The sequence below is a fragment of the Apium graveolens genome, chromosome 3 (assembly GCF_009905375.1).
Source record: "Apium graveolens cultivar Ventura chromosome 3, ASM990537v1, whole genome shotgun sequence".
Taxonomy (NCBI): domain Eukaryota; kingdom Viridiplantae; phylum Streptophyta; class Magnoliopsida; order Apiales; family Apiaceae; genus Apium; species Apium graveolens.
The window spans coordinates 179,274,404-179,300,813 of NC_133649.1; positions in this window are offsets into that span (position 1 = coordinate 179,274,404).

The window sequence follows — 26,410 nt, forward strand, 5'->3', positions numbered from 1 at the left end:
GCCATGTATGCTAAATACGCTTTGCTATCTTTCCTCAATAATTGCTTCACTTGAGCAATATTCAAAAATTTCTGGGTCTGACGCTGACCCTTAATCACAATTTCCTTGCTGTTAGGCATTCGGATTTTAACTTTCTTTCCTTTATAATCAATCTGAGCATCATTGCTCGACAACCAATCCATTTTTAAGACCACACCAAATTCTCTCAACCTGAAAGGAATTAAGTCCAACTTAAAGTCCTTCCCTCCTAGTTCCCACTTGCAGATTAGATGAATCTCATTAATTGGAACAACCTCTGGATTCACTATTTCTATTCGCAATAATTCTCGCGTTGGAATCACATTAAATTTTAACTTGGCCAAAAATCTCGCGATATAAAATATTAGTTGCTTCAGAATTAAACAGAATATTTGCAGTAACCAAAAAGGTTACCTGCTATCACGCCCTAGCTGGGTTGGGGAAGTTGCTAGAATAATGTCCTGGTTGGTTGCAATTAAAGCACCTCAGTAGCTCTTTTCCCAAATTACATGCCCCAGGATGTTTCTCCCCGCATGAATTATGATCTGGTAGGGGTGACCGAAACTGGTTATGAAACGTAGTCTTATATTGACCACCTCCCTGGGTGATACTCTTACTTACCGGTTCGCTAAACCTGGTACCCACTGCGGGTTGGGACACCGCTCCCCTCTCAGTCCTAATCGGAAACTTCTGTTTATCACTCTACAGCCTTGGGTTCCGAACTCCTCTTCTTGCTTTCTTCCTCTTTTTGACTTTGCTCACTCTCAGCCTCTACAATCGAGGCCTTTTTGCACATAGTCTGTTATCTCAAGTAATGACACTCGGTCCTGAATCCATTGTTTCAGCCCTTGCTGAAATCTCCTTGCCTTTTTCTCTTTCGTGTTCATAAACTCCGGCACGAATCTCGACAGTTCAATAAATTTGGCTTTGTATACAGCCACTGACATCTTATCTCACTTAATCTCCAGAAACTTCAACTCCATCCGAGCCTCCATAAACCTGGGAAATACTTTTCCCCGTGTGATAATCACATCAGTCTCCAGGGTTCCTTTAGGTTCCAACTAATAATTTGCTTCTCCTTTCAACATATAATTGGTGAACACAGTCTTTTGCGTCTCTTCTATGGGCACTATCTCAAAGCTCTTTTCCATTTCTTTCAGCCAAGCTCTGGCCTTAACAGGTTAGCAGTCCCTTCAAATTTCTGGGGGTTTTAACAACTTAAAGGCCTTAGAGACATTAGTAACTGGAACATGATCAACCTAGGTTGAGGGTGACAATTTAACTTCTCTCTCGAAGATTCATAATTTGGTCCATGGGGTTTCCGCTCTGGCCTTCCCCCTCGTTAGTATCCATAGTTTCTTCTTCATTGTAATCCTCTAAGCCGAATTCATTAAATTCGACTTCCTCATGTTCTTGGTTATTTTGGTTTACCAATTCAGCAGAGTTTGCTCTAGTTTCCCCAATATGTCGGGGTGGCATCGTTATGCTAATATAAAAGATCACCAATATAACATTATTCGCGTCTCTACTCATTATGTTAAAGTCGCTTAATAACTCGTTTTGTCACAAATACATTCTTCATTCCTCTTTAGTTACTCGCAACATTGTGCTCACACACCTGATTTGATGCATTAACAAAACACGACATCCTGTCGAGAATATACACGTAGCTCCTAGTGACATCCCACTCTTGGAATTCCGTGTCAGACTTATTGGTCTTCTCCTCCAGTAGTTCGGAGCTTGCTGCGTTGATTGCAGGAGCATGAAACTTTTCAGAAATTATTCTGTCGATTCTCACTTTCCGTGCCGAACCATAATGGCTTAACGGACGAAATGATTTCGTATTATCGCATAGCATTCTCATCTTGGGACACGCTAAAATCTTCCTTATAGGACATAGATTCCTCACTGGTATAGCGAATACCCTTCATGGTAGAATCGATGCTCGTCATGTATTGAACCCTTATTATCGGAACAATACTTTTAACCAATTCAGGTAACGTAATAACCTTAATAGTAAAAGAATTAAGCATCTTGATTTTTGTCTAATATATCTCCTCAAGGACACTCTATAAAGAGCTATGAGTGGCAATACTCGGGTTTTCCAATCAACCCATGGTATTGGGGTATCGTCTTCATCCCGCTTTCTCCGGAGACTTAGCTCCACTTCTATATCAACATTATAAAAAAAATCATGTACAATTTTCTCCTTTCCTCATTCTATCGATCTTAAACGATTCCATCAATTTCCGTATAACACTTCACATAAACACTTCAACATAACTCCTGGTAGTCCATCAACAAACTCTATCGGCTAAACCAATGGACTCTCTTTTGCATATAACTCTTAGCACTCTTTTCTGTGAGTGCTACAACTCATTCTCTTCCCTTAATGTTGGCTTTTCAATCGACTGTTAATAACTCAACCAATGCCTCAACTCTTAAGGCTAAGGTCTCCTTGGGTACTACCATCGCGACTACTCTATAGTAATCCAACTACAAACTCGATGAGAGTTCCTGTTAACTTTTAGATCCTAAGGCTACCCATTTTACTCTTATTGTTTCCAAGACTTATAACATTTGGCTCTGATACCACTTCTGTAACACCCCCAAATCCAAGGTTGTAAATTCGGTCGTTACGATCACTTATTAATTAAATAATTCTCTTTTCACAATATTACTCGACCTTTTATTTAAACTCACACACACACAGGTTATATGCTTGGAAACAGTATCAAATAAATCATCTCCACTTATCTACCTGACGGGACTGGCGCACAAAAAGCCTACAGAACTCACGAGCGTTCCTTACCCGCCTACGGACAGCAGTCCTAGTCTGATCCATGCTGGCAGTCTGTTGTGATATGATATATAAAAGCAAGGGTGAGCATTATAGCTCAGCAAGATATATATCCCCATAATTAAGTATGTAAGGATAAATAAAACCAATAATTATACTTTGTATCTCCAAAGCGTTCTGAAAGTTTATATACTTGTCAAATTTATAATATTCTCAAAATCAACTACAATAGTATATCCACTGGATACTTGTATTCATCCCTTTCTCAAAATCATTTTATACTCATACTCATTTTATTTCAAAATCTCAAGATGTTACTCGAACTAAGATTCTCAAATGGGTGTAATATATATTCATCAACATCCCAATTTAAAACTCAGCCTTATTGGCAGATTTCTCAAATGGATTTGATATATAATCATCAACATCCTTATTTAAAACTCAGCCTTCTCGGCTCTCTGTTGTATATTTCACAACAGATTTTCCAAAATGGAAGAAAGGACTATACTGGAATAAACCACGTATCGGTGATCAGCCGAATATGAAATTTTCTCTAATAGTAGAAAGAATACAAACCTAGCCGACTTTGGGCTCTTCAAGACACTACACGGTGGTTGCCCATTATCGTGCAAGTACGAAAGTCAATGGTCACATAGACCATATAACCGTACAATGCGCCACTCCGCGCTTGCATAATGCGCCACTCCGCGCCTAGTCACTTCCCAATACCACTCCGTGCCGGGAAGGCCACATTCCAGTCCCAAGACAATTATATCTTTTGCTCAAAATCCTTTTTCGAAGGAATAGGTCGTTAAAATTTGACCTTTAAATAAGATGATTTATTCATCACTTTTAACTCAATTGATCCTTGGGAGTTGTCGGAGTTTTAAATTTAAAATCATTTTCAAATCCCTATCTATAGTAGGGTGACACATATATTACTCACTTGTTCTTTATTGAACGAGGAAGCAAAACTCATCATGCTTCTAGACTAAGTTCCCTAGGGTTTTGATACGTTTCAAATAATTAATCTATTTCAAGAGTTTTGAATAATTTAAAAAGTACCTTTGGGAACTATGTCTATTTTTAAATAAGTTTTTAGAAGTTCGAAGATATTAAATATCTAAGGTCTCATAATAATTTAAGAGGGATTCAATGAATTGATAAAATCTTATAAATAAAACATCTCTGTATAAGGTTCAATGAATTGATAAAAACCGTATATATAAAATATCTCTGAATATGGTTCAATGAATTGATAAAATCTTAAGTACAAAGTATTTCTAACTAAGGTTCAATGAATTAATAAAAAACCTTAAATATAAAATATTTCTAAATAAGGTCCAATGAATGGAGACACCTTAATCAAATAATCAAAACATGATTTGGTATCCTATAATTGCTCTTTGAATATTTAAATCTTTATTAAATAACGTGAAATGATTTATAAACTATTCAGTATATTTTTATATACTTTCTGGATATTTAATAATCCCTTAAGTATCGCTTTATAAAATAATCAATCAAGTAAGGGTGTCCCTTAAATGAATAAACCAATATTTCTCGAAGTTTAAGTCAAAACCTCAATCGTTCGCTTGATATATATATATTACGCGAACGTACTTTGTTTATCGAAATAGAAATCTTTCGCGTCCGGCTCTCTCTGGAATTAAATTGTTATTAAAATATCTCCGACTCCCATTATCATATATTATATTTGAAATACGTTTCAATTTCTCATACTCGTGTAAAACGAAAAAAAAATTCGTAAACAATTGCATAATTCGTCTGCATTGATATCATAGACAAGCATATATATTTGAACTGTAAATCATGGCATCAATATCACAACAGTATATATATAGCATGGATAGTATGAGAAAGGGTTTCGAAAACTTGCCTCGAGTAATCGAAGTTGTATGGTCTCTGGTGTTTGGTTGGCGATCTATAAACAAGAACCAACGGTCTAAGTTAGTACGCGATTAGGGTCTCGCTTTTATTAAGCAACTTTCGCAACTACTCAAGTATAACGAATCTCCGATCGTCACATTCTCAACACTTATATTCTCACTTTATAACATGGTCGAGTTTTGAAATCGATCGTTCGCTTTAGAAAGTCCATTTCGAGTTTTAAGCTCGAACGTGAGAAAACGCGCGTCAAAACTAGGTTTTTATGAGTTTCTCGCTTGCGCTCGCTTTACCAAAACATTTTTATAAAATCTAAAAATGAATATTTTCTCAAAATTCATTTTGGACAGTCTTCTCTACTGTCATATCCATTTTTCATAATTTTTCCAGAATCTCGAAATTATTTTAAGTCCTTCAAAATCACCATGCAATTGGACTTAAGTGCAGTTGACTAATCGCAGAAATGTTTTACACTAAAACGACCATAACTCCTAAACTGTAAATCTCCTCATGATGATCTACACATTTATAGAAACTACAAAACAAGATCTATCTAGTCATGGCCAGTGGTTTTCAAATTTTAATATTTTCATAGCCGAATGTCCTGCAGAAAACAGATCAAGTGCAAGAATGCCCAAACTCAATTTCTACTACTTGATCTTAACATAATCACTACCTATAACCATCATAAACACAAGTACTTCTCAATATCCACCCACATACACCTTATATGCTCTATCTAGTACCACATACATGGATTACAACTCAACATCTCAAGCCTTTAGCAAGAACATAATCAATACAAACTCAAACAAACACAATCCTTTGGATCTTAACACTACAACAAACATAACTCTTAAATCCAACCATAAAACCTTAAAGGGTTAAAAGTTATACCTTCTTGGACACTATGAAGGTTAGTGCTAGGATGATTGAGGCTTGGTTTGCTTAGAAAACACTTAGAAGGGCTAGATCCTTAAGAAATAAAACCAAGAAACAAGTTAGAATTTCGGAGTTATTTGGTACTACGCTTACCCATGATATATAGAATCTATGATAAAAATTTCATGATATTTGAATGAGTATATTTTGAGTTATGAATTTTTCTTTCTCCCTTGCTCAGAAAACCCGAACTGCTGGAATGAAAAATGGGAGAGCTTTAAGTGAGGGAAAAGGGGTTGTTTTCTTTTGTGGCTAAAGTGTGGGAGTGTATAATGAATATATGGGATGTATGCAGCAGATTTGACAATAATTTGGCAAAGGTATGGGTTGGTTTGATTGTGTGGTGAAGTGAGAAAAGGGAGAAGTATGGCTTGTGTACTTGTTTGTCTCCCATCACTATTCAACACTATTCCACTAACTATTCTAGTTAACTTCTAATCATCTAGTTACACTCCTAACTACTAGTTAGAACTTGGTTATGCATGGCCAACTTGCATGGGATTTAATTTCTCATTCATTTATTTATCGTAAACGCAATTGTCGTTCCATTCCTTATATTGATCATAGAAACACCTTGATATATTATGTATTTCACGTAGTATTCCCGGTTCTACGCCATTCTTTACGGATACAAAAACACGTAGTATAATCGTGAATCTTCGAATTCCGTCGGCTTTTACATTCACTTATTTTCCTCGATAAACAAGAATATGATCTCGGATTCTCAAAATTCCATTATTCATTTTATGATGATCCCCATACGTATTACATAATCAGCTCAAGTTACTATTCACAGAAGTTTTAAAATATTACAAAAATCAGGGTTCTTACACATATCAGCAAGTTCATAGTTGTCTCTTATTGTAGTAGCTTTCAAATCCCACTTTTCAGGAAGAGCTAGTAGGAATTTCAGATTTGAATCCTTTCTATCATATTCCTTATCCACTAGTGACAGATCATTCAACAGCTTTGTGAATCTGTCATATGTATCAGTTAGTGACTCATCCGATTTTGAGTCAAAGTGCTCATGCTCCTATGTGAGTATTATCTTCCTGTTCTTTTTGATGGCATTGGTTCCTTGACATCTCACTTCCAATGCATCCCAGATTTCATTTACAGTCTTGCATGCAATCACCTTGTTTGACATGACATTGTCAAGTGCACTATGAAGAAAGTGTCTTACTTTTGCATCCTTGCCTAGTGAAGAGATGTCTTCAGTGGTGTATTCTCTCTTTCTTTGGGAATCATCCTCTGTGGCTCATTCCCAACTGCAACAGAGAGCTTTATGGGCTTGTGTGGACCAGCATGAATTCTGTCTAAATATTATGGATCTGTAGCTTCCAGAAACATGACCATCTTCACACTCCATACAGGGTACTTAGACACCCTTAGCAAAGGAACCCTGATGGTTTCATATTTACTGGTGTTTTGAATGGGTTGAACCTTTGCAGGTTCTTGAGGGTCTGGTATTTTTGCTTGATCAGGCATAATTGATTGTTTGTTTGGATCTTAACTATTTGTAAGCTTAACAGATTGGCTCTGATACCACTTTTTAGGCCTCAATGATACTATAGAAGGGGGTTGAATATAGTATCTACAATCAATTCGATTATAAACACAAGTATGTAACAGAAAAAATGTTTATTCAGTATATCAAACTCTGTTACAGTAGGTTTAATCTACTCTCTCAGTGATGTATGATATCACTAAGAGCTGCTAGGGTTACAATAAATAATATTCTCGATAATGATAACACATATAGTGTAAACCCTAAGCTGTGTTTATATAGTACACAGTTACAAGATATCTTCTAATCGATATGAAATATATCTCTTCCTAAAATATATCAATCAGATATTATCTACTGCAGTCCTATAGCTGTCCAATTCTTCTTGCATATCTTTACTTTTGTAATCCAGATCCTCTCCTGTAAATCAGCCGCTTTTCATCCCTGAAGTGTATCCGTACTTATGTCCTGATATATGTTCTGACGCCTTAAGTTCTGATAACTTCCTGTCTTCAGTAAGTTCTGATTTCCAGTTAAGTTCTGATATTCTGATAATAAGTTCTGAAACTAAAAAAATCATATTAGACATGACATCACAAATATATCTAACAGAATCATTTGTGATAAGGAAAGTACTTCTGAACCTTTCTTCAAGATATATTGCAAATATTTTCGAACTTTCACATAACATGTTGCTATTATTCAAAATAACTCTTGTTTTATATTGCAAGGGATTTAAACTATTCAACCTTGAACCCTGATTCTTATTGATCTTGAGCCATAAGCCTTATTCTTCATAAACCATTGATTGTTGAATTCTCATATACGAGCCAAACATATACGATACTACTCCACAAATATATATCTACCACATACTGATTTCTGGTATTGAATTGCTTGACATACCAACCCTTATTCCTTGTTTAATAGAAGACTAATCCTTGTAACCCTTGAACCTTTGGTATTCTACTTTCTGATTCTTTCCTTGATTGAAAGCCAACCTTTTCTTGAATTCACCTATGTTTCAAGATAAATGTTGTTTATGATTCAGCTTATTGAATTACATTCGTTATCATACTGAATTGTTTTAGAATTGGATGGTTTTATAAATGTGGACCAGATTCGTGGTCGGACCAGATTCGTGGTCGGACCAGATTCGTGGTCATAATAGGCTAATGCGTGCCTCAGATCCAGTATATAGAGCAAAGCTAGAAGCCTTGCTCGGGGTTAGTGTGTGACTGATCAACAGCCTAACCTTGGTTTTTAAAATGAAAAGTGAATGTCCAATTCTAATCATTGCTTATTCAGAAACTTGATTTTTTTGAATTATTTCAATTGGTTATTGTTTAACCTCAGTTATTGCTATTATGACTTGCTGAGCTAGTTAGCTCACCCTTGCAAATTTGTATGTTTTCAACAGTTGAAAAGGAAATTGTTGGTAATGAGGATTCCCGGTCTAGTGTGCGAGCTAGGATTCCAGGTTAAGTTAGATCGAGCTAGCAGGAGCTTTATATTGTAGATGAGTTATGCAAGATTGTAAGAACGATATCATTATCAGTTGTAAGTTGAACTAGCTGGGATTTGGTATGATGTAATAAAAGTTAAGGTTGTGCCTTGTTTTCATACTTTAACCTGTTGCGATCTGTGGTTGTGTAAAGAAGGGTCAATGCATATAATATTTTATACACAGGTTTAAATATGGTGTTTGTGTGATGGACCCCAAACTTCTGACCCGGGTTTGGAGGGCATCACAGGTTGGTATCAGAGCTACAGGTTATAAGTCACTGAAATAAGCCTAGATTTTCAGAAATGGATAGAGGGTTAGGATTAGAATTAGGAAATAGAAAGATAGAACATCGAGAGGTTGAGTGCGACTCTACAATAGGTTTTGGTATGATTCGTGATGAGATTCGAGATTCTTATCTGGCAACGCGATTTTCAGATAGCAACGATGGCATATTCTTTTATTCCTGTATCGTCTGATCATTCGGAGCATTCAGTTGCAGGACCATCATCTGATTCACGTCATGCTCATCCACCGGTGTTAGCCATGTCACATCCTGTTGCGGCGATTGCAACTTTTCACGTTATTATCCCATCCCCTAATGCGAAGCTACCTATTCGAGAATCCCCCACATGCTGATTCTGTATCTACCAGATGTTCGGCTGTGAGTGCATTTTTTCTGTCTACCCTCAACCTTGTTCTATACCATCAGTTTAAATCCTGTCTTAGGAAGTAATAACACCTATGAGGATGGATTCGAGAGCTACAACATATGGTGAGTACATAAGATATTAAGAAGGGTGAGAAGAAACCTAAAGAGAGGATTCATGTGTTCCAGAGAATAGTTGCTACCAGATTGTATGGAGTTACTAGTAAGTATGCCATCTATGATTATCTTGTGGAGTGAGTTAGATGGATTTTAAAGGAGTTTGAGAAGATTGGAAATCGAGTGTTTTCTTGGAATTAGATGATGATATTATGACCAAAATGATTCGTATAGTAGTAATATGATGTGATATTAGCCGATTTTGTTTTATAAAATAGGTTTGATAGACCTATTATACTTAGTAATCGTAAGAAGTGATGATGGGAGTATTACCAGTATGAAAGATTTGAATAGAAGCTATGAATAAGATAATATGCAACGGTAACTGAAATTTTTGTCGATCAATGAAGGTAAAATGGACCCAACGAGGGATAGAGGATATACAGAAATGAATGAGCTTTTATCAGATTGTGTTCCCAATTTGATACTTTGTAGTGGTTGAAAAGAACGACAACCAACTCATATAGTAATGACGACCAGGTGTATGATTTTCAAAATCTTAAACCAGTTTTCAAAAGAGATTTTCTTAAAAGATTTTTTTTTCCTAAAAATCATTTGAACAAAACAAGTTTTAAAAATTTGGTTGTTCAATTACTACTGGAGTTTCTTGATTGTTATAAGATTTGGATTACCTAGAAGAATACTTGTTCTAGAAGTTAGTATGGGTAATTTAGAAGTCAAATAGACCCGTTATTATAGAAAAGGTTTGATTGTTCCTAGCAGAAGAGTGCAAATCTTGTTTGATTAGTTTAACGACAGAACCAATGTACGGAGAAAATGTTCATCCAATTTCTGAGACAATTAGAGTTCGAAGAATACGTCGATTCACAAGAAGCCGAGTATGACCAAAGAAGATTGAGGAAATCTCTAGACTTTCTAAAAGTAGAACGTTATTAGTAAAAGAAGCGATATGTTGAACGATCAGCAACATAAGCGAAATTTGAAGTTATGAGTGTAAATCTCATAAGACTGCAAATAAAGTCAAATTATAAACATGGAAGCGCAACCGAAAGATACAAGACCCAGTACAGGGGAATTTATTCTAATGATCGATTTAAGAAAGCATTTCAGAGAACTTTCTAAAGTTAATATATGACTCGGAGTGGGATCTATTAATCGGACAAGCGTTGAAGCTGTAAATAGATGAAATGTGGATGGCGACCGATGGTATCATTATTTCCTATAATCCTATATATTCTTATGAATCTCGAGTAAAGTATGAACTTCTTTCATGATCAGCTCTATAAGGTGACAAGAAAATTATTGAATCTTTTTCAAATCATTCCTCCTTCAAAATATTGCTTTCTAATTGAGATAAACAGTGTTATGGTGTGACGCTTTGTCGAAATGACAAAGAGTCTGGTGGGACGCCACCTAATCATGTGTTGTATGCCATAGAGTATGAAAGACTGGCTATCTGGAATACAAATATGGTTGTCTCACTCATATCTAAATCATCATTCATTCTTTCTCTTCAATTATGATTTCTTGATTCATCTTTCCGATTGTTTCCTTGTACTCTTATTCCTTACAAAAGGTTTCCAATCAGAATCATATACATAAATTCCCTTCTTGTGTAAGGTCTATCCTTTGAATGCTTTAAAAAGGAAGTGAAATGAACCCGTGTAACAGATGGAGTTATATGACGAGTATGGATAATTGCAACCCAATAAATGGTGGACATTTACGTGCAGAGAAGAACCACTATACCGATAACAGGAATGTTGCGAGGACATTACATCAGAGGCCGAAATCTGTATACACGATACGTTGCAAGTATGAGATTTTGGCATCAATTGGAGTAGTTAGCGAACCGTATGAAGTAAATTAACTAGAGGAATAAGAAAGTAAAGTTGCGTATATCAGATAAGGCAAATGATTGATTGGACAACAGAAGCAAATGAAGAAATTCTTAATAATAACCAGATACTCGATTAATACGTTGTGAAGATGAAACATACCTCGCTCATGTGGGAGATATTTGTCATAAAGAATCAAGATCGAAGAAATGGTAGTTACGAATAAACTTTGAGTATGTTCATCGAGGGATGGTTGGGCTTTCCCACTCAAGTAAGTGAGTTATGGTAAATTTGATGCTTGTACCTGGGTCAGCAAAGAAGATTCGGTATGGAAAAATCTAAGGGGAGATGAAAGTATGATGGTTTGACTACAACAATTTTGTTTAAGAAGTGATGCTTTAAAACCAAATGAATTCTTTCACAAGATTATAATACTATTGGTTAAGACCACGTGTTGGTTATCAGAAGTTGAACAAGTTGACTAATAAGAATAAGCGTATGTTTTGAAGGATGGAAAAATTGTTAAGTAAAGAGCTTGAATTGAAACACAAACTAGAAGAATTCTAGAATAATTTATAATTATACTCAATAGTGATATTCTGTTATAATGATAAGATATGAGAAAGGACATGGTATAATTAGAATTGTTCGTTATAATCTTAAGTTGAACTAAAGATATGAGTTTTATTTGATTAGTATTATGTATGGTGGTGAAATGGTGAGTTTAGAAGGCGGAAGTTGATTGGTCTACTTCTGGGTTAATTGTTGGTTGTGTGATTGATTGTTGGTGTCGGCTTGAGTCCGACTGGTAGTCAATAATATAAAGGAGATGTTGCCCAAATTTTCGGAGAATACCCTACTATTGGAGATAGAAAGTATGCTTCCGTGTGTTATTGATATTCTTGTTGAACTCCAAATAATTATGATCTCAGTTCTTGAAAGAGGTTGTTACATCCAATCCGACTATATATAATTGGTCTTTGATTTCATTTGGCTAGTCATCATTTGGTGCAATTGATCAATTAAGTGAGTTAATTGGGTAATTTTACCAATTAATGGTCAGTTATATGGAAATCAATTCCAATTAGATTAAGTCAAATTTTGATGTGACTTTCAAATCCGAAATCAAAGTAATGAGGAATTTGGAGAAGGTAAAGACACCAGTAGAATTCAGAATTTGCTGCAAATGTGTGAGTTTTTACTTAAATGAATATGCCCTTTATAACGAACAAGAGAAATACAAAGTTATTTGTATGGACAAGTGAGAAGAATGTTTTCAAGAGCTAAAGAGTTAAGATAAAGTGACGAGAACGAAGGAAGGAAAAGAAGAAGGGAACTACACCAATATGGATTTTATTAGACAATCAAAGAGATGTTATCATCCGCAATAAAGTTTATTAAAGGACGTCGTGTTTCTAAATTATTTTGATAATCATACAATAAATGATTTACCAAGTATTTCTGTTTTGGATAAAGTGTGAGATACAGTTTTAATTCAGTTTTTGATTGATGTTGATACTTAAGTTGTTGTTAAATATCGAAAGTGGTATTAATATAGATGATTGATGTTTACTTTTGGATGGGAGGTTGTGAGCATCAAAGTTCGTATTGATATCTAATTTGATATGACATCAAAATGAATATTAATGTCAAGAGTTCGGTTTTGAATGAGCTACGAGAATGAAGAATGAAAATAGGAAAGGAAGTGGAATCAAAAGGATGATGAAGAAATTTATAAGATGCCAGGATATAGGTAAGATGTGGGTATTATGTGGGACTAGATTCATGGTCCAACCAGATTCGTGGTCATAATAGGCCAATGCGTGCCTTGGATCCAGTAAATAGAGCAAAGCTGGGAGCCTTGCTCGGGGTTAGTGTGTGACTGATCAGCAGCCTAACCTTGGTTTTTAAAATGAAACATGAATGTCCAATTCTAATCATTGCTTATTTAGAAACTTGATTCTTCTGAATCATTTCAATTGGTTATCGTTTAACCTCAGTTATTTCTATTATGACTTGCTGAGCTAGTTAGCCCACCCTTGCAAATATTTATGTTTTCAACAGTTGAAAAGGAAATTGTTGGTAATGAGGAATCCCAGTCCAGTGTGCGAGCTAGGATTCCAGGTTAAGTTGGATCGAGCTAGCAGGAGATTTATATTGTAGATGAGTTATGCAAGATTGTAAGAACGATATCATTATCAGTTATAAGTTGAACTAGCTGGAATTTGGTACGATGTAATAAAAGTTAAGGTTGTGGCTTATTTTCATACTTTAACCTGTTGCAATCCGTGGTTATGTAAAGAAGGGTCAATGCATATAATATTTTATACACAGGTTTAAATATGGTGTGTGTGTGTGTGTTTTGGACCCCAAACTTCTGACCCGGGTTTGGAGGGCGTCACACATAACCCATTAGCTGATTTTTAATCCAAAGCACCTGAGCACAATAACTTCCTGCAGCTATATATTCAGCCTCAGCTGTAGAAGTTAATACAAATTGTTGTTTCTTGCTATACCAGGATACAAGTCTTTGTCCAAGAAATTGACAGCTTCCACTAGTACTCTTCCTGTCAACCCTGCATCCAGTAAAATCTGCATCTGTGTAACCAATAGCTTCAAAAGCAGTTCCTTTAGGATACCATAATCCCAAGTTTGGAGTTCCCTTCAAATATCTGAAAATCCTCTTTACAACCATCAAATGTGATTCTTTTGGATTGGCCTGAAATTTTGCACAGAGACATGTTGCAAACATGATGTCTTGTCTACTTGCTGTTAAATAAAGCAATGATCCAATCATCCCTCTATAGCTTGAGATATCTATAATCTTGTCCTTTTTATCCTCATCCAACTTTGTTACAGTAGACATAGGTGTAGATGCAGGTGAACAATCAACCATACCAATCTTTTTCAACAAATTCTTGACATACTTAGTTTGGATGATGAAGATACCATCAATTCTTTGACTGAATTGAAGTCCAAGAAAGTAACTCAGTTTCCACATCATACTCATTTCATATTCACTTTGCATAAGCTTGGATAATCTTTGGCAAAGCTTCTCATTTGTAGAACCAAAGATGATATCATCCACATAGATTTGAACTAGGATCATATCCTCACAATGTTTCTTGTAGAAAAGAGTCTTGTATATAGTACCTCTATTAAAACCATGCTTCAGTAGAAATTCTGACAGTGTATCATACCAAGCTCTAGGTGCCTTCTTTAGTCCATATAGAGCCTTGAGTAACTTCCACACAAAGTTTGGAAATTCTGGATCTTCAAAGCCAGGTGGCTGTTGCACATAAACTTCTTTTTCTAGCTCACCATTTAGGAAGGCACTCTTGAGATCCATTTGATACACTTTAAAGTTTAAATGTGCAGCAAATGCTAGAAAAATCCTTATTGCTTCAAGCCATGCAACTGGAGCAAAAGTTTCATCATAGTCAATTCCTTCTTCTTGTGAGTAGCCTTTTGCAACCAGCGTTGCTTTATTTCTAGTAACTACACCATTTTCATCCATCTTGTTCCAGAACACCCATTTTGTTCCAATAATGCTTTTATTCTTTGGTGCAGGAACTAACTTCCAAACTTTGTTCCTTTCAAACTGATTAAGCTCTTCTTGCATAGCAGATATTAGAACTTCTTCAGTTTTCTTGGGTTCTATCTGAGAAAGAAAGCATACATATAGGCACTCATTAGATGTTGCACTTCTAGTACTCACACCAGTAGTATGATCACCAATAATTGCTTCTCTAGTATGACTTCTATCCCACTTCCTTGTATGAGTTTGTTGACTTGTGCCTTCATCATTCTCTTTATTATTGGTATGACTGCTAGATCCTTCTTCTCTTTCTCCCCCTGAGTTTGTGCTATCAAATTCAGGTGTTTGAGATGAGCTTCCATTTCCATGATTCTCTTGTTCAGTAGACTCTTCATGTGTAATCTTTTGTGCATCAACTTCATCTTTCCCATCAGAATCACTATCAATGTTGAGGTTTTCAAATACAAGAGCTTCAACTTCATTATCATCAAGGCATTCCAAGCCTGGATACTTGTCATCATCAAAAGTCACATATGTATTTTCCATAATCTTATTTTGATCAATCATATAAACTTTGTAGGATGTCCTTTCCAATGAATATCCCAGAAAAATTGCTTCATTAACTTTTGAGTCAAATTTTCCCACATATTCAGAGTTGTCTTTCAGAATGTAACACTTGCTTTCAAATACATGAAGATGCTTAATAGTAGGCTTTGTCTTAGAGATGATTGAGTAAGGTGATTTGCTGCGTGCCTTGTTAATGAGATATATGTTCTGAGTGTAATATGCAGTGTTAACAGCCTCTTCCCAGAAACTCGTTGGCAACTTGGCATCTTGCAGCATTATTCTAGAAGCTTCAACTAATGTTCTATGCTTCCTTTCAACTACTCCATTTTGTTGAGGTGTTTCAGCTGATTAGAATTCTTGAACAATCCCTTTATTTTTGCAGAATTCACTCAATATTGCATTCCTGAATTCTGTTCCATTATCACTTCTCACTCTTTTCAGATAATTTTGATCTTCAGCCTATTTTTCTATCTTCTTTATGTGCTTAATTATGATGTGGGGATTTTTATCTTTAGAGTGCATGAACTCTACCCAAGTGTATCTTGAGAAATCATCCACCATCACAAGTGCATATTTGTTTCTTGAAACCGATAAGACATTTACTGGCCCAAACAAGTCCATGTGAATTAGTTGCAAAGGTGAACTTATAGAATTCACAGTTTTTGACTTGTGACTTGATCTTTTAATTTTTCCTTTCTGACAAGCTTCACACACTTCAACTTGAGCAAACTCCAGTTTAGGCATATCTCTTACTAACTCCTTTTCGATCAAGGTGTTAATTGTCTTGAAATTCAAGTGAGACAATTTCTTATGCCACAACTTGCTTTGTTCTTCTGATGCCTTAGTGTAGAAGCAAAAAATTCCATCTTTATTTCTTGAGTCTAAGTCTGCAACAAACAAGATTCATTTCCTTGCTCCTTTAAGAGCAACTTCACCAGTTTTCTTGCTGATAAAAGTGCAATCTTCTTTATTGAATAAAACTTCAAAGCCTTTATCTGCAAATTGGCTAACACTGAGAAGATTCACTTCAAGACCAGCTACCGGTGCTACATCATCAATGACAACATTTTCAGAAACAATCTTGTCATATCCCATTGTGAATCCTTTGCCGTTGTCTCCAAAGGTCACCAAAGAGCCAGCTTTCTCCTCAAACTGTGATAACAGGGCTTTATCACCTGTCATATGCCTGGAACATCCACTATCTATGATCCATATGACTTTCTTCACTTTTCCCTGCACACAATGAGTTTTAAGTCTGTTTAGCAACCCAAACAGATCGGGTACTTTCTTCTTGTTAACTGATTTAGCAGAAGTAGAATGAATAGTTTCAGATAAAATAGAGTTCATTGACTGTTGAGCATTTTCCCTTTCTGTTATAGACCCAATTTTTGTTTCTTTGAGGTCTACTCTTAGTTTGTGACAACTTTTCATCACTTTCAAGTTGCAAGGAATGCAGTCAAACTTGTCACAGAAGGAGTAGGGATCATTTGTATTTGCTTCATTATATTTGCAGGCTCCTTCTGTTGGCTTGTTAACTGCCTTTTTACAAAGGTGAGTTAGGTGATTCACAGAGCCACATTTTTCACATTTCTTTCTTGGAGCACCTGCAACATAAGAAAAATTGTTACTTTTGTTTATCCCTATTTTCCCATTTCTATTTTTCTTTTTGTTTCTTGCAACTTCAGTTTTGGTTTCTTTAACATGTGTCTTCGGACTTTGTTTGTCCATGAGCTTTTCTTCAGTATTGGAAGACTGAGTTAATTCTGCAGTTTTCTTCTCTTTGTCCTCATCAGCAATTTATTTCTTGATAATCAATTCTTCTTTACTGAAGTTGACTTTACATGCCTTTAACATAGGTGATGCAACCTTTTTCAGCATAGCTGGAACATTTTCATTAACTGTTAATTTTCCTTTGTCATATGTCTCTTTCTTCTTGTTGTTCAAGGCATCATAATCAAGACCAATAGCAATATTTGCATATGGTTTGTTTTTCTCATGATATTGTCCAATTAACTCAGATGCATTCTTGAAAGACTTCAACTTCACCTCATTCTTTTCTAGCTTCTCCCTTAGCACCGCTTCACTTTCATTTGCACATTTGAGCTTGTTCTTGAGATAAACATTTTCTTATTTTACAGCTTCAAGCTCCACCAACAATAATTCACTTTCTTGCTTCTCACTTTCAAGCTTCTCATTTATCTTTGTCAGTATGCTCAATTCTTCATTAGCAGCAACCATAATTGTATGTAAGTGAAACATTTATATGCTCATCTTCTCTATAGTTTCCTTATATTGACTCACATTTAAATCAATGGTGGTAAAAGTTGGTACATGTGATTTAGATGAGGGTGATTCTCCTTTCTCCAAGGCCATGAGTGCATAATTTCCAAATTCTTCATCTTCATCATTATCAGAATCATCCCAACTTTTATCCACTGCAATATAAGTTTTGCTTTGCTGTTTCTTCAGAAGAGTTTCATACTTTGCTTCCAATTCAAGATAAGATTTATCTTTCTTTGCTTTCTTGGGTTTCCTGCATTCTGTAGAAAAATGGCCTAGTTCATCATAGTTAAAGCACCTTATCTTAGATCTGTCAACAGATCCAGTTTTGTAACCATTCTTGCTGTCAGAAGTGTGCCTCCCTTTTCCTTTCCAGCTGTTGTCTTTGTTGAAAGACAGTCCTTTAACCTTGAAAAATCTTGGCTTCTTTACCCTAATGTTAGAGAATTTTCTAGCCAAATAGGCCATTGACTGATCTAGCTCATCCAGTTCATCAAGAGTATAGAACTCATCTTCTTCCAATTCCAGAATGACTTGTTCATGTGAATCATTTGTTCTTTGCTCACTTGTTGAGGCAACTGAAGTTTGAGATCTTGGCTCATCAATTGATTTTTGGCTTTCATTGACAATCAAAGCACTTGAGCCATCTACAACATGTCCTTGACCAGATCTCAATGATTTTCTTTAAATCATTTCTAGTTCATATGTTTTGAGAATTCCATATAGAACTTCCAGTGTTATTATGCTTAATTCTTTCCCTTCCCTGATAGCTGAGATTTTCTGTTCCAAATGATCAGGGAGAGTAAGCAAGAACTTCAAGTTCACCTCTTCAGCTTCATAGTATTTGTCATGGAGCTGCAAGTCATTTATCAGCTTGTTGAACCTTTCAAACACATATGTTATTCTTTCCTTTGGCTTGGCCATGAAACCCTCATACTGTGAAATCAGTATCCTTCTTTGATTAGATCTAACTTCTTCAGTTCCCTCATAGATTATCTCAATCTTTTCCCATATTTTCTTGGCAGTGTCACAGTTGACAATGTTGTTGTACATCACATTGTCAAGTGACTCAATCAATATCAATTGCAAGCCACTATCAAGGGAAACTTTCTCCTTTTCAGACTCAGTATACTCAGAAGGGTCTTTTGGAGCATAATGAGCTGGAATGACCATATCACCATCTGTTGATTCTTCAACTCTAACCACAGGAGTGAAAGGCCCATTTTTGAGAATCTGAATATAGAGTGGATTGGCCATCCTGACAAACAACAACATTTTCTTTTTCCAAAGAGTGTAGTTAGCTTTGTCAAAGGTAGGAATTTTGATGCTACTGATTTTCTATGTATTCATTCTTCCAAGATCTTGAATCTGTTTACTTTCAGATTTTGCTCTGATACCACTTGTTAGGAAATGAATAACACACAGGGGGTGAATGTGCTTTACTTTTTTTAAGCTTTTCTTGAATATTTTATAGTTGAACAAAGTAAATTAAATCTTGTAGTGAAAGTGTGTTCATGCAGATATTAAACTTGCAAGTATAAAGAACACAGATCTTCAAAACTCACTTAATTTTATATTAAAATTAAAAATGTTTTGCTACAAAATTTCTAGGCTCTTTGTTGATAAAGAGCTTAGCTTCTTCTTGAGAGTGTTACAAGATTTTCTATCTAAATTGTTACTTCTAAAACAAAGTACCAGTGTTAACTTTATAACTCAGTTAACTGCTGGTTTACACAGTGTACAATAAGACATGCTATTAGCTTTTGTAAACAGTCACTTGTCATTTCCATTTATAGAAAAATATATCTTCTATTTACGGCTTAGCATATCTTTAGCACCCCGTGTTTACTTTGATCCTCCTTTATCAGTTAATCGTCATCACTGATCTTGCACATTCTTCAAGCTGCTTTTTGTAGACTTATCAATCCAGCTGTAGTAATTGTTTGTTGATTGTTAATGTTGGATATTGAACTGATCTATAATTTTGTACTTTGAGATTTTAGCTCGAGATCTCCAGTTTGATCTATAGAGAACTTAACATCTCGATATGTATACTGGCTTATTGAGATCTCTAGTACTCTATAGTTAATTTGGCTTGTAGAGGTCTCAAGTTCTCTATAAGAGAATTTGGCTTATCGGGATATCTAATCTTCATATCTTCACTTTTACTTATCGATAACTCTGAGTTATCTAGTGGCTTCTTGACTTGTCGATATCTCAGAGTTCTCTAGTTAAATTTGACTTGTCGATATCTCAGAGTTCTCTAGTGAATTTTGACTTATCGATAACTCAGAGTTCTCTAATGAATGTTGACTTGTCGATAACTCTAAGTTCTCTAGTGAAAAAATGACTTGTCGATATCTCCAATCTTCATGTCTTCAATTTGTCTTGTCAATATCTATGAGTTCTCTATAAGCTTTCCTGAGTTCTCTATAAGTCATTCTGGAGTTCTCGAATGACTTCTCTATAACACTAAATCTGTGACTTGTAGAGATCTTAACTTAGAATATTTTTCCTAAAACAGATTTATTCAACTCCAAGCTTCTTCATAATTCCTCTAAGGCATGATCTTCTTGATCTTATTCCAGATAGAATTCTTAGGCTTGACACTGTTTATAGAAAAAGACTTCAGTCCGCTCTTTTGATATTTTTACAGACTTTAAGTGTTACAAGTACAACATACAAGTTAAGATAACAATAGAACTTACTTAGGGTTGACAAATTGTCTTAGTCTTGTTAAGGTACAGGCATGTCTTGCACAACAATATCTATAAGTATATCAAGATCCCTACTTTTCTTTTCGAGAAGTCATGAAGAGACTTATCGAGAAGTCATGAAAAAGACTTATCGAAAACTCTATCGAGAATACATTTATAGAGTTATCGACAAGTCATTTAAACTGATCGAGAACTCAGTTCTCTACATACTTTTGTTCTTATAAACTTTATCTTATATTAATTTCACATATTAATGATATGAATTAATATTTGGTCATTTTTTCTCAAAATTAGAGAAATTCCAAGTTATATTTATTTTTGAAAAATTAATATATAGATATGAAATATTTATAAATCATATTCCAGTTAATTTATAATTAAATCAAATTACTTTTGATTCATTAAGAATTAATCTACTGTAAGATTCTAGCTGAGTTCTTGCCTTTAGGATGAAGAATTTAGCATACCAATTTCACTTACAAGTCTGGTGAAAGTTGCTTCATCCAAAGGTTTAGTGAAAATATCAGGTAACTATTTTTCTGTTGGAACAAAAACAAGCTCAATATTACCATTTACAACATGTTCCCTAATTAAATGGTACCTTACATCAATGTGCTTTGTTCTAGAATGATTAAATGGATTAACAATAATAGATATTGCACTAGTATTATCACACATGATTGGGATCTTTTGTAACACTAGGCCATAATCCATAAGTTGATTTATAATCCAAAGCACTCGAGCACAACAACTTCCAGCAACTATGTCTTTAGCTTCAGCTGTTGAAGTTGATAAAGACTGTTGTTTAACCAAGGAATTGACAGCTTCTACTAGTATTTTTTCTGTCTACACTGCATCAAGCAAAATCTGCATCTATGTATCCAACAGCTTTAAACCAGTTCCTTAGGATACCACAATCCCAAGTTTGGTGTTTCCTTTAAATATCTGAAAATCCTCTTGATAACCATTATGTATGATTCTTTGGGATTGGTTTGAAATCTTGCACACAGACATGTAGCAAACATGATGTTTGGTATACTAGCAGTCAAGTAAAGTAATGATCTAATCATACACCTGTAACTTGAAATGTCTATACTTTTTCTTTTCTTATCTTCATCCAATTTGGTAGCTGTAAACATAGGAGTAGATGCATATGAGCAATCCACCATTCCAAAACTTTTTTAAAAGATCTTTGACATATTTGGTTTGACTGATGAAAATTCCATCACTTTTTGGCTAAATCGAAGGCCAAGAAAGTAACTTAGTTCTCCCATCATGTTCATCTCATATTCGTTTTGCATGAGTTTTGAGAATCTTTGACACAGCTTCTCATTAGTAGACCCAAAGATAATATCATCCACATAGATTTGAACCAGGATTATGTCATCACCATGTTGTTTGTAGAATAAAGTTTTGTCAATTATGCCTTTAGTCCATTCTTTATTAAAAATTCTGACAAAGTGTCATACTATGCTCTTGGTGCTTGCTTCAATCCATAGAGAGCCTTTAAAAGTCTGTAAACAAAATCTGGAAATTCTGGATCTTCAAAGCCAGGAGGCTGTTGCACATAGACTTCTTTTTCTAGTTCACCATTAAGGAATGCACATTTCACATCTATTTGATACACCTTGAAATTTGAGTGTGCAGCAAATGCCAGGAAAATCCTTATTGTTAGTCCCAAAGTATCGTAGAAGGGGGGTTGAATACAATACCTACAATCTTTTTCGATTCATTTCAAGTTCTTCGTTAAAAGTATGAAATCAAAATAACATAAAATAATTCGAGGAATATATTGTTTTATTAATATAAACCTTGAGGTTGCTACAATCTAATCAAGGTATTGATTAGCTATAATAAATTCGGCAACATAATAGTATGTTTACAAGAGTAATATATGTGAAGCTTTAATGGAGCTCCCGTAAACTTTCTGTGTTTGCTGAAGAAGATAACTAACTAAATGAATTACATTCATTCAATTTCTTGTAGACTTCCAAAATCAAAGGACAGGTGGCATGTTTGTATCCACACATTCCATTTAACTTTGCTGCAAATAAATCAATGAATACAACTCTTTTATGGCGACCAGGGAAGTCTTCTATGGCGACATGTATCTCTGCATATCCTCTATGGCGACTGCATATCCTCTATGGCGACCAAGAGAACCTTCTATGACGACCAAAGGATTTACTTGAAGTCCTGAGATCAACTTAAAGTTCTATGGAGACCAAGTAGTAACAGGTTGCTTCTGTGGCGACTAGAGCTTCTATGGCGACCAAGGACTTCTATGGCGACCAAGAGCTTCTATGGCGACCAAGAGCTTCTATCGCGACCATAGTGGAAGACTGTTCTGATAGAGTATTCTTGCTTTTGCCAAATCATTCTTTATTATATCAACATTTTGTTTTGTAACTGAATCAAGATTCCTTCTTGAATACTGATGCTTGGTGCACTGGTCTGGTTCACAAATAACTAGCATTGAGAGAATCCCAATTCAATTTGACTTGAGTTTCTGAGCTGATACAGATTGATGTTTATCCATTACTTCTTTCACTGAACCCTTGATCTATAACACTTGGAATCAATTCATGTAACTGATGCTTAAAGTCCCTTGTTCTTATTCTTCGTGGCTGCTTGAACATTACAATGAACTTCATCCCATGATCTGTTAGAGGACTGTAATAACCCCAAAAATTTTGGACTTTTTGTATCCCTTATGAATAGTGATTTTGCTGATTATGCTGAATAAGAAAACTTTTCATGCCACACTATGTAGCAGTTCTTTTATTGATATCCTGAGATCTTATTAGTACTCTATATGGTATATAAGTGTATGTAAAGATCGCCAGAATCCAAATTCGAACACTTTGATTTTTCCCGAAAATCCACCAGATACCGAAATAATTGAGTATAAGGTAACATGATTAAAAGGATTTAAATTCAAGGATTATAAGAGAGGATCATAAAAGGAATATAAAATATTGAGAAAGGTTTAGGAGAACCCGAGTAATAAGATCCCGGATATGATCCCTCAAACGATAAACGAGTCGTAAAATAAATAAACGACAAGTAATGCAAGAGAGATCAGTACAATGATTAAGGATGATGATCAAGCAATTAAGAAAGGATTAGCATAAAAGATGCTTCCACCACCAAGTAATGACAAGTTGCAAATGATGAAGTCACCAAGGTGATGTCATGCTTAATCACACTCCACTCACTTTAATCATCCAATTAACCACCCAAATATCTCATTCAACTTCCATTTTCCACCACAAACCCAAACACACTCCACCCTCCCAAGAACATTGTTCTCGGCTTTCTTCATTCCAAGGAAGAAAAAATTTCAAGAATTCAAGCTTCACTTTATAAACAAATCCAAGGTAAATTCCTTAGCTTCTTAATGATTAGATAAACATATCCTAGGAGTTTAAGCTTCCAATTCTTCATGAATCTCTTCCAATAAATTAAGGAAGAAGATGGTGAATAGTAACTTTCAAGAAATAATGTAACACCCCCAGATCCGGGGTCGGGGATCCGGGTCGTCACGAGTTCCATTTCCCTTAATAACACCCAATCTTAATAATTACTCAACTACTCTGTACTGTGACCCCACAATAAACACACACACCACACGTTATAGTCTCAGAGATGAACATCCAAAAATAACCACAAGTCATTTTATTCCACAATTATCTGCCAATACACCTTAAAAGGTTTTCTGAATAAATTTACATTTCTTTGCCATTATTACAATTCATAAATATAAATAAATCTGGTCCATCAAAAGTTGAAAGCCTAGCCTATTGGTAGTTCCTACCTCAGCTACGGCGGCATCAATGCTTCTAGAAAACTGCGGAACGTCTCATAATCGCTTGTGAATCGGGAGCTTGGTTCTGTTCATCTTTTCTATCTGTTGTTGTGTGATGAAAGAAGAAATCAAGGGTGAGCAGCAAGCCCACCAAAATAATATGTATAATGATTAATAGTATATGAGCCTACTCATAATACTCATGAAAGTCTTGGTCAAAAGAAATGAACCAAGTTTGATATCTTAATGCGATGAAGTCGCAAAATATTCAGTATATATACATATATACTTTTCAAAATATTGGAAGTCCTCTTCCATGCATAATATACACAAAGTCCCAGTGTATGCTGTATAAAAAAAATATCGTTGCAAGGTGATCTCATATATCTAACCTTGTCTCAACGTTTTTCTGAAAATCTTTTTCATTCATAAGACAATTATTAATTAGATATAAGTTTAAAAGATGAAGTTACAAGATACCCCAATATACTTATATCTTTCCCAAATACTACTTGAACTACCACCGTTCATGTTATAATTAGTTTCAAAAGTTCATCACATAGATGAGACTACAAGACAAGATTTGAATAGATTCAATCTTTGAATATCATTATAAATAATGAAGTTACGAGATACTTCATTAAGTCTCGACATATATATATACACCTATATATATATATATACATTTCCTGAAAACCTCTGTTATGTAAAGTATGAACAGAATTGCAATATCCAATAAATTTGGAAAGGAAAGAATTTTGGCATAAACCAGATATCTTGCTGATCAGGCAAAGATACCAATAAGTAACCTTTTCTACTAGTAGATGGATGAATCCCCCACCGGTCATCACCCTGGCCACATAAGGACCTTGTGCTGGACCGCTACCCGGCCTCTTACGCGTTGATGGACTGCCACCCAGCCACTTACACTTTCATAGACCGTACCCCGGCCTGTCGCTTATGCCGACTCAATTAGATGGGCTTACTTCCCGAACATTGGGCAAGTAATCAATTCATTTACCAAAACTGCAACCTCGTTGCGAATATAAAATACACCACAGAGCCGGATTCCCCAGGTTTTGAGCGAGTATTTAAATCCCCTTAAAAAGGAAGATCTTAAATATAAAAATGAGTTTTGGGATCCGCTCTGACTTTAAAAATCATTTTGAAGACTCGAAAACACTTTATAGAGTGTTTGGAGTAAAGCTGATTTAATGAAGTAAATCAGTCCCCAGAATATTTAGAAAATGACTGAATATTATTATGTAAATAATATTCCCATAAAGAATAATCTTTATAAAAATAATTGAAGTAGAAGTATTAAAACTTATACTTGAAACAAGTATTAAATAACCAAAGATATACTTATATGAAAGTATTATCTTTATTTGAATAATCGAAAATAAGTTTGATTATTGACACCTTATTCTTTAATAAAATAAAGAATATACCTCAGCAAATAATCGGAGTCATAGATCCTCAAATGAATATTCAAATAATATTCATTAAATAATATAAACTGAGTCATAAGCCTTCGAATGAATATTCAAATAATATTCAAATACATAAATAAAAGAGTCATAAGCCCTCGAATGAATATTCAAATAATATTCAAATAAATAAATAAAAGGAGTCATACGCCTTCGAATAATATTCGAAATAATATTCAATAATAAAATAAAGTTAAAGTTATCGAATAAACCTTATTCGATTAATAGTTTAGAAAACTATAACCATATATATATATAAATATATATATATATATATATCCATATCCATATATATACAAAATCTACTCGGGATCCTCGACTCCCGGTTTTAGAAAATATTTTCACCTTTGGGTCCCTATACTAAGGGTATATGCAAGTTACCGCTATTCTCTAGCATAAGTATTATCAATTGAACCAACAGATATATATTTCAAGAATATGAAACAGGCATGCATATATACCATATCACATGCTACAATATATCGCAAGAATTTGCTAAATAACCAATATGCATTTATCGCAAGATCATGCATATACAAATGTATACATCACAACAACAGTATAACGGATAGAATACTTGCCTGAGCGACTTGGGGTGATAAAAGGCTCGGGACGAGTCTGGTAACCTATAAACAACAAGTAAGTTGGAATTAAACCAAAATCACTTGTAAATCTATACTTTAACTAACTTAGACTCTAACGCTTG